Genomic DNA, 10,442 nt, shown 5'->3' on the forward strand with positions numbered 1-10,442 from the left:
TTAAAAATTACCTGTAAATTTTACGGTAAAATACTGGCAGCAGGGTTGCCAGCCAGTTACTGTAATTTTTACAGTAGCAGTTCTGTAATTTAATTTACAGAATTTTACTGTATTCTTTGATTTCAGTAAATACAGTACAATTCTATAAATTAAATTATTCTTATACATGGTATTTTTATTTCTTATGCATATATGTAAAGCAATTTGAATTAACAGTATGTATGAAATGTGCTATATAAATAAACTTCATAATAAATAAGTTCAGGAGGGGTTCTGGCAGACCAATCATGGCGTGTGCGGTCTGCATAGAATTGACGCGTTGTTACATTTTTGGAGAGGTGCGTGTCAGGGTACGGCATAGGGTATGCGCGCAACAAACAGCCTACAACGTACACTCGACGCAGAAGTATAAATTGGCCTTAACCCTGAATTCACCACATACTCTTTGAAATCATAATTACATTACATTATGTAGCTTGAAACCCCAAATATTATAATGTTCTCATTGTAAAGAAAAATAAAAAAGTGGTTTTAATGTAGCTAGCTACTTTTGATAGTAACTTGTAGGGTAGCTACTTTTTCAAAAGGGTAGCTTGAATGTAACTTAACTACTTAAAGTAGTTTTTCCTACAACACTGTTTTTTTTTTTAGATCAGCCACAGCGAAAAAGAGCCGCACAACAGACAGAAGAGCAACAGACAGGACAGACAGATTTTTTCCTTTTTTTTCCCTGTAAAAGTATACTGTAGATTGATGTATAATCAATTTGTTTTATTTAGACAAAATCATGCCTCCACATAGTGCTTTAAAATTGTGTGTATGTGTGTGTGTCTATAGGATATACTGGATACAAAGCGGAAATAGATGCATTTTGTCTAAATAGACATAATTAATTATCAACTTATACTTATCTATCAAAGGCAAAAAAGAAATTAACTCAGAGTCAGTCTACTCAGAGTTGATTAAACTACCTCAATTCAGCTGTTCTGAAACCTGGTGGGTGCGTGTCAACTCGCTGTCGGTCGTGGAGGAGAGCGTGGCTGGTATCAATACTGTAGAAAAGGAATATCGTATTGTTTCAGATATTTCAGTATCGATACATATCGAAATATCGATATTTTTGACAACACTAATAGACAGAATTAATACTTATCTATCAAAGGCAAAAAAGAAATCAACAACAACAAAAACAATACTACCCCATTCAAATGCTAATGCAGAGAGAGTGTTTTCTGTGATGTGTGTGTGTATATATATATATACTTTTTTGTGCTGCAAATTTTGTGTTGACCCCACCAAATCAGAGTTGGCAGCTCTGTCTCTGTGGTCTCATCTGCGGAGCAACAGCTCCTCCTACTGGCTCAGCCTGAATTGACATGTTATCAGGAGTTATTTGCTCAGGATCTTCTGTCTCTGACTCCACTAGTTCTGTCTGATTGGTTTTGCTGTTCAGCTGGAGTGTCGTTTGCTTTCTCACTAAAGAATTTCTTCACAAACCTGGTATTCCTTTTATATTGTGAACACAGAATTTCTCTTTGGACACAGTAGTTTATGGATCTTGGCTGAATGGAGTTGTTGGTGTTTTCTTGTCCTGCCAGATCTTGGTCCTCCACCTCAAGTTGTGAATCTCTGACCCTTCGGTGGTGATCGGTGTAAAGTTTTCATCAGCATCATGATCTCTTGTCTCCTGGTCATTGTGCGGTGTGGTAAAGTATGGCAGCTTCCCAATGATTTTCCTGATGGAAAGCAACTCCTCAGGTCTTTTTCCAGTAGTATTGTGGTCAGTAAATCTGTACATGGACTCTTTCCAGTCTAGCCCCTCCCCCTGAGATATTCATATGCCTTTTAATACGCATCACCTCATCGTTTGTCTGCGCCCATGTTGGTGTTGTCTTCACATGTAGAAAGGCATTTTCCTCACAGAACTGTTGCATTTGAGCAGACATGAACTGTGGGCCACAGAAGAGATGAGCTTTTATTTCTTCCACAACCGTATAACAAAACTCATCATCCATCTGCCATCTATCCGCATCAACAAACGATGGAGCCTCGATATTAAAGAAACGCAGACTCTGTTCATTCACTAAAATTCGCTGAAAGGGCAAATCTAATGGGCAAAGCTTTCCGACTATTTTTCTCACCTTCTTATTTTTCTGTGGAAGTTGTTGAGCTTGTAAAAGTTTAGCTCTTGTGTTCTTCTGAATATCTCGCGCTGCCATTGCCCGATGTCATTTCTGATATCACTTCATAATCTGTCTCTCTTTTAAATGCCTATTCCCAGAGTGGTAGGTTACAATGACTGGCTGTTTTAAAATAAAACTAATATCGAAACAAAATAACCCAGGCAGTCTCATCTGTGAGACGTTTAGGCCTCCATACTGACCGCTGGCTCATAGCTTGCAGATTTGCTCAGTGGCCTACCAGACGCTGCAACGAGACGCGACATGATGAGAGATGATCATCGTCAACTTGCACTGTATTCTGCTTTATTATTGCACTCTGGAGAGGAAACAATGCTGGTAGGCTACCATAGGCTACTTAATTTAAACTTTAGTGTGTGTGTGTGTGTGTGTGTGTGTGTGTGTGTGTGTGTGTGTGTATGCGTGTACGTGTGTGTGTTCCATGAACCTTTATTGTCTTCTCTATCAGACTATCATGTCTATTTTATGTGCCAAAAGAAACAGCAGGCAGTAAAAAATTATTAAAATAAATAAATATCTTAATGTAGTAGGCATATAGCAGCCTATGTTTTGGCAAACAGTTTAAATAAAATAAAACCGGCATAGGCTACATGTGCATCGTAAGGCTATCAATCACCACCAAAAACTGAAATTAGACAATGAAATATGCCATCCCTCTCTTTGAACAAACATAATTGTGTTCATAAATTAAAACATAAATTGTAGGCTACGCGACTAGGCCAAATTACTGCCTGATGAAAGTTGGACTATTTCAAAGTGTGCTCGTTTTTGTTTTGTTTTTGGATGTTGGTAACAATATTTAACAATGTATATATATTTTTTCGTTTGATAGGTTCAACCGCCGCCCGCCCGACTTTGATTAAAATATTATTTTTTGTCACATCATCCGGCCGAGGAGTCCACGGCTGTAACCGCCAACCGCCATCTCTAGGCCATAGCAGTGCTCGAGTTGAAACAAGTCTTATGGGGGATCCCCATCCTGAAAATAGTTGTTCTGAGGGGTAAATCCTGCAACAGGGCCGTGCACAGGATTTAAATACCAAGGTCCCAAAACCTAGGGCGGTTCGGGGGCATGCTCCCCGTGGATTTTTTTTTTTTTTTCTTCAGATTTACACATGTGCATTTTAAGGTATTTGAAGGCCAAAACATTGGATAACAATAGTTTTAAAAGGATGTCAGTGAGCATCAAAGATCAGTTTCTGCATCTTGTTTCTTTCCTGAACGAATCAATGTTTTTGGTCTAATCAGTTTAAATTAATGGTTAAATTCTCACTCATAAAGACAGTCACTTTTCACCACCTACTGGCTCAATGATGCAAGTTGCACAAACAGACAAGCAGAGTGACACACATGGTGAAAAGTCCAAGTACTGATAATACTGGTGAAATATTGAACACATTCCAGGACCATATAAATATATACACAGATCAGGCATAACATTATGACCGCTGAAGTGACTAACACTGATGATCTCTTCATCACCTGTTAGTGGGTGGGATATATTAGGCAGCAAGTGAACATTTTGTCCTCAAAGTTGATGTGTTAGAAGTAGGAAAAATCGGCAAGTGTAAGGATTTAAGCAAGTTTGACAAGTGCCAAATTGTGACGGCTAGACGACTGGGTCAGGGCATCTCCAAAACTGCAGCTCTGTGTGAGGTACTGGAGCTCAAATTTCTCAAGAAGTTAATGCTGGTTCTGATAGAAAGGTGTCAGAATACACAGAGCATCTCAGTTTGTTGTGTATGGGGCGGCACAGCCGCTGAACAGTCAGGGTGCCCATGCTGACCCCTGACCCCTGACCCCGCCCAAAGCACCAACAGTGGCACGTGAGCATCAGAACTGGACCACGGAGCAATGGGAGAAGGTGGCCTGGTCTGATGAATCATGTGTTCTTTTACATCACGTGGATGGCCGGGTGTGTGTGCGTGGCTTACCTGATGAACACATGGCACCCGGTGCACTATGGGAAGAAGGCGTGGCGACAGAGGCAGTGATGCTTTGGGCAATGTTCTGCTGGGAAACCTTGGTTCCTGCAATCCATGTGGATGTGACTTTGACACGTCCCACCTACCTAAGCATTGTTGAGACCATGTACAGCCTTTCATGGAAATGGTATTCCCTGGTGGCTGTGGCTCTTACAGCAGATAATGCTCCGCCACAAAGCACAAATGCTTCAGGAATGGTTTGAGGAGCACAACAACGAGTTTGAGGCGTTGACTTGGCCTCCAAATTCCCCAGAACTCAATCCAATCGAGCATCTGTGGGATGTGCTGAACAAACAAGTCAAATCCATGGAGGCCCCACCTCACAACTTACAGGACTTAAAGCATCTGCTGCTAACATATTGGTTCCAGATACCACAGCACGCCTTCAGGGGTCTAGTGGAGTCCATGCCTCAATGGGTCAGGGCTGTTTTGGCAGCAAAAGGGCGACCAATACAATATTAGAAATGTGGTCATAATGTTATGATTGAAGCACGATAAGATGCAAAAGAAAATGCAATACTGGTGCTCACTGTCCAAAAAAAAAGAGGGAGCGGGGCGGTTGCTTTCTGTAAACATCGATTTGAGTTCTGTTGTGCTATTTTTTCCCTGTTTATTTATGTTTATTTATGTACATAATACTTTTGTGAGGCTGAGCACTCGCACAAAGCATAACATGTAAAAAAAAATGCAATATAATTGATCATTTTAAACATTAAGACAATCTTGTTACACAAGGGAAGTAATATTACAGATCTACACAAATTGGGTTGCTTATAGCTAAATATATATCATTTATATTATAGATCATTTAGATTTATTTGGCACATTTTTGGGTAACAACATAATTTGGTTTGATGACACGAGTTTTGATGCAATTGTAACCCGTAATAACACTCTAGTGTAGAGTTCTAAATGAAAAGATCAGATTGAATGGGTACAGTAGCATGACACTATAATTAACATCTAAGTTCGTAAAGAGGATTTGAGACAGCAATTTCACTACAACATGTGAAATGGGAAAAAAAAAACTTGTATTGTATCAATACTGTCAATTGAACAACAGCTGAAAATGTACCGTAAGTATAACAGAGTAAATACAATCAGGCTAGTTTGTTATGACAAAAAAAAAAAAATGTTCCAAACACAATTCAGAAAGTCTTTTCCTAATGTTCTTAATTGTATCTTTTTTTCAAAAGTCTGATCCTTCCGGGAAAGAAATTGAAGAGGTTGAAAAAAATAGGAAAAAAAAAAAAGAAAAAATAGAAAAAAAAAGTAGAAGTAGTCACGTGACAGAAGAAAGATTTACTACCTGGGTAGTTTTAAACTCAGTTTCAATCAAAGTCTCCGAAGTGTGTGTGTGTGTGTGTGTGTGTGTGTGTTGTGTTCTCTTATCTGCTTCCAGGGAGTGATAACGGATTAAGGATACTGAATTCGCTCCAGAAAATCAGGATGTCGCGTTGTGACATCAGTTAGGCCCTGTTAGCTCGCCGTACACTCGTCCAAGGTTGACTCGAGAAGTAACTAATGCCTAGTTCAGACTGCACGATTTTCAAACTGGTCGGATCACTGCTCTTTTCACACTGCATGACTATCTGGGCCAGTATTCAGTCATTGCTGCGTTCACACTGCACGATGGATCGGCGACAGGGGGTTTCACACTGCATGACTGTACAAGAGGAATAATCGCAGACGCCGGTAAATTACGTTTCACAACAAAGCACACACGAGAAGTGAGAAGGAAACAACGCGAGATCACACGTGCGTCAGACTGGAGTTCTCGTGCGAGACTGGAATTGTTATTAAAATAAAGACTGCAGTGCAGAAACTTGCGGTCTGTGCTCTGATTTGCAGCAAAAGGGAGAAAAAAAGTTTAGGCTATGGCGGAGGAAATGGTTGTGGAGACACAGGGAGCAATGATTGTGTTCTGCAAAGAGAGTTTGAGGTAAATAAATAATATTGCAATGTGCTACTGTTGCGGCTGATCAAGCACATGTGTGTGCTTTGTTTCTGTTTGATATAACTGTACATAGCCTATATCTATTAAAATACAAATATTCTGGTCTATAACTCCTCCCCGAACCTCCCACTGTCCTGTATCTTGTTCTCTCATTGTCTGTTGGTCATCGCGGATGTATTTTTCAGTCATAACTCATTTCACACAGCAGGAGTTTGAATCGCCGACAGGTCCAGATATTTAGCATGCCAAATATCTCACGGGCGTCTGTGTCTCATCGGCGAGTCTCTCTGATCGCGTCTTTGGTCATTCACATTGCGTGATTGTCACTCGAGCACCGATTTGCCTATGATTTCAGGCATTTGTCGGCGATTTCACAAAACCTGTCGGAGAGTCAAAATCAGGGCTAAAATCGGGCAGTGTGAACTAGGCTTTATGCATCAACAGGAACAAAAAAACCCCCAACAGTTTCTTGAAATAAAAGTATGAAAGATCGTCTCCGGTTACGTATGTAACCTAGGTTCCCTGAGAACAGGGAACGAGACGCTGCGTCAGCTTGACGCTACGGGGAACGCCCTCGGCGTGACAGGTGTCTGAGCTACAATCGAATCACATCAGTCCTACTGACCGGCGACAGCCGATGACGTCATCCAGATGCGACCAGGAAGTATAAAAGGGCGCCTCTGCCAACATGACACCGCCCTTCGTCTTCAGGGACTGTTTGGCAGGCAAACCCTGAGGCATGGCAAAGCAACGCAGCGTCTCGTTCCCTGTTCTCAGGGAACCTAGGTTACATACGTAACCGGAGACGTTCCCTTTCGAAAGGGAACTCGTGCTGCGTCAGCTTGACGCTACGGGGAACGAAATACCAACGCCGCCATGCCGAGGGGAGTGCATGCCCACTGGCAGTGACAACTGATTCAAAAGAAATGCCTGAACCACTCCCCCTCTGGTCACATAAGGCTGTCAGTGACAGCATTCCCTACGGTCATAGCCCAAGCTATAAGCCTGAGTAGGAAGCTTCGAACACTTAGAGAAGTTCTACCCAGGCCGCTCAAAGGCCTGGATCCAACCCATTCGAAAGAAGGGGGCTCCTTTAAGGGAATGTAGCTAGGGGGCCCTAGGGCACCCCAGCCAGCCACTACTGCCACCAAGGAGGCCTAGCTTGGTGCCTTTTAGAACGGGCACTTCAGCCGGGCCATCCCTGTCTGTTCAATAACAGAGCCTCTGGGTACTCGCCTCTTGGAGAGGCATCCAGTCCAAGGGACTGCAGAATGATAATGTCCTCCTCAGACCGGATCTCAGAGACGGGAATCCTGGAGGGCAGTACTCAGCATAGCGCTTTCTACCCTTGCCAGCGAGGGGAGTTAATCTGCTCGATCCTAGGATCTACTGAGCTATTATCAGATAGAAACACTCAGGAGGCCAGACAGGCCTAAAAGCTGATCTAATTGGGAGGCCACCCTAGGGGCCTACGACCACCCGATCAGGCCCAGGCAGCTTCAGCTCACATACGACCCTCCGAAAGGAGGGGAGCTTAAAGGGGGCTGCCCGGTAGGTAAACCAGGTTGCAGGCTGAAATCCCCTCCTTGGGGACCAAGTAGCAAAAGCGACACCAGTCGCGCCAGGGTAAGACCTGACCAGATGCTGCCGGCTAAGGGCCAGATCACTGATAGCAAGTCACCACTGGCTGTCAGCGTTACGCCAGTTAGCAGTCCTCGTACTGAGAACCAAAGACCGTTAGGGAGGCCTAGTGAGGCCCATTGTATAATAGGAATATATGCCAGAGAAGCCTGAGAAATCAGGCTCAGGAACTCGCTTAGAGGGAGGCCTGGTGAGGCCTACTACCTGATCGCAGTTGAAGCCGACTGTCAAAGTAGCTTAAAAACGGAAACTCGTTTTCTCAGGGAGGCTTACTACCTGATAGTCAAGCTACAACAGTTAACCGAGCATCCTGACTCGGGAAGTAACCCTCAGGGAGGCCTTGTGAGGCCTACTACCTGATAGCAAGCTTTGCTAACTGCCTGAGCGTCTGACTCAGGAACTCATCCTCAGGGAGGCCTTGTGAGGCCTACTACCTGATAGCAAGCCCCTAGGGCCTGTTTAGCGAGCCTTAGGGGAGATTTAGTGCTTAGGCCTACCGTCTGGTAGCAAACTAAGCCAGCTGCCCGAGCACCTCTGACTCGGGAACTCACCCTTGGGGAGGCCTGGTGAGGCCTACCACCCGATAAAAGGCTTTTTAGGGAACCCTGTAGAGGCCTACTACCTGACAGCAAGCATTGCAAGTTACCCGAGCATCCTCACTCAGGAACTCGCCCTCAAGGGAGGCCTAGTGAGGCCTACTACCTGATAGCGGGCCTGCAGGGAGGCCCAGCCTGCTACCTGCAGGTGACTCGTGCTAACTGTTTCTCATTTTGATGGTCCAGGAGCCCAGAAACATGCCCTCAGCGAGGCCTGGTGAGGCCTACTACCTTATGCTAGGAGTCGGATAGGCCTAGTGAGGCCTACAACTCAATAATGGGCCCTTAGAGAGGCCCAGCAAAGCCTTACAATCAGTCTACAGGGAGGCCTAGTGCGGCCTACTACCCAGCAGCAGCGTAGCAGTTTGTGTGCTAGCTGGCACAGCGACTGGCAAACAGGAGCCTTCCTTCAGGGAGGCCCGGCGGGACCTGCTACCTTACGACCAGTCTTCCGGGAGGCCTAGTGCGGCCTACTACCCAGCAGCAGCCTAGCAGTTTGTGTGCTAGCTGGCATGGCGACTGGCAAACAGGAGCCCTCCTTCAGGGAGGCCTGGCCAAGCCTACTACCTTGCGACCAGTCTTCAGGGAGGCCTAGTGCGGCCTACTACCCAGCAGCAGCCTAGCAGTTCCTGTGCTAGCTGACACGGCGCCTGGCAAACAGGAGTGCTCCTTCAGGGAGGCCTGGTGAGGCCTACTACCTGCCAACGGTTCATCACAACCCACCAAGTGACTGAGCCCAAGCCTGCGCCCTCAAGGGAGGCCTGGTGAGGCCTGCTACCTCATGCCGAGTCTTCAGGGAGGCCTGGTGCGGCCTACCACCCATCAACAGCTTAGCAGCCCATGCTAGCTGACACAGCGACTGGTGAATGGGAGCCTGCCTTCAGGGAGGCCCAATGGGGGCCTACCACCTCACAGCAGGCCTGCAGGGACGGCTTCCTGGTGGCAGGAGTGAAAAACTGGCTGTTATAACCTTGGGCTGACAGTAGCTTCTCTGCTGGCTGACAAAAATTAACATCCAACTGCTAACTAGGGTTATTAGTTGGGCAATTCTGCTACTTGAAGCCGACATCGTTGGGGAGCAATATATACCACAATACACATGGGGCCAAACTTTGCAGAGGCCTACCAAGGCTGACTACCTATTTTCCAGGTTGCAGCTAATAAATTGCCAACCTCCCCAACCGTCGGGACTCACTCGCAAGGAGGCCTGTCTCTGAGGCCTACTACCTGACCTGGAGTCTACTGCCAAGACTGCCCCAGCTGGCTACTCACAGCCAGCTGGTCCTACAATCCATCCCAGCCTAGCTGGGTGACCCATCCTGGAGGCCTCCAATTTCTTCTGGAGCCAACTGTACAATGGTGCAGTCTTATCGGCAGTGCCTACAAGCACTGGAACCTAATCACATTGTCTATAGCAGGGTACTCGGCAAACCAAACGCCCTGTACCCCCTAAGCGGGGGGAGTACCACATACGCCACCCACCTCATGGAGGTCCTAGCTTTAATAGCGGCCTACCATACCATGCAAGGGCGTCAGCCATGGCAATGCTCTGGCTACAAGGGAGCTCACGACCAAACCAATATAAACAAAGGGTTGCAAAGTGCTGCTCGACCCGAGCCATGGGTGAGGCAGAATGATACAGAGCTAGGAGTGGAGGTACTCAAATCTACCCTGCCTTGTCAGGGGAGTACTATCAACTGGCCAGGGCATTTTATACAGGAAGGGCCAGCGCCTGCCAAAAAACTGGCGGCCTCTAGAAACTAGCTCTGGAAAGCCGGGCTGAGCTATGCATACAGAATTTTTGTATCTGCATGAAAAACGCCTCAACCCTGCCCCACGACTACTGGCTAAGTCGCTATCAATTCTGCACAGCACCAACCTGCATTACTAGAAAAAGCCCCAGAACGCAGGTAAGGGGGCGGGCCTTGGCGGGACTACTCTACACAAGAGGAGGCTACATTAGGGACAATAATAAAGCTAGATTCAAAAAAGGAACAGCTACCCGGAGTGCAGACGCTTCTTGGCGTGCATCTCCGTAATCCCTAGAAAGCCTAGGCCAATC

The sequence above is a fragment of the Gobio gobio genome, assembly GCF_949357685.1.
Source record: "Gobio gobio genome assembly, chromosome: 24".
Classification (NCBI taxonomy): domain Eukaryota; kingdom Metazoa; phylum Chordata; class Actinopteri; order Cypriniformes; family Gobionidae; genus Gobio; species Gobio gobio.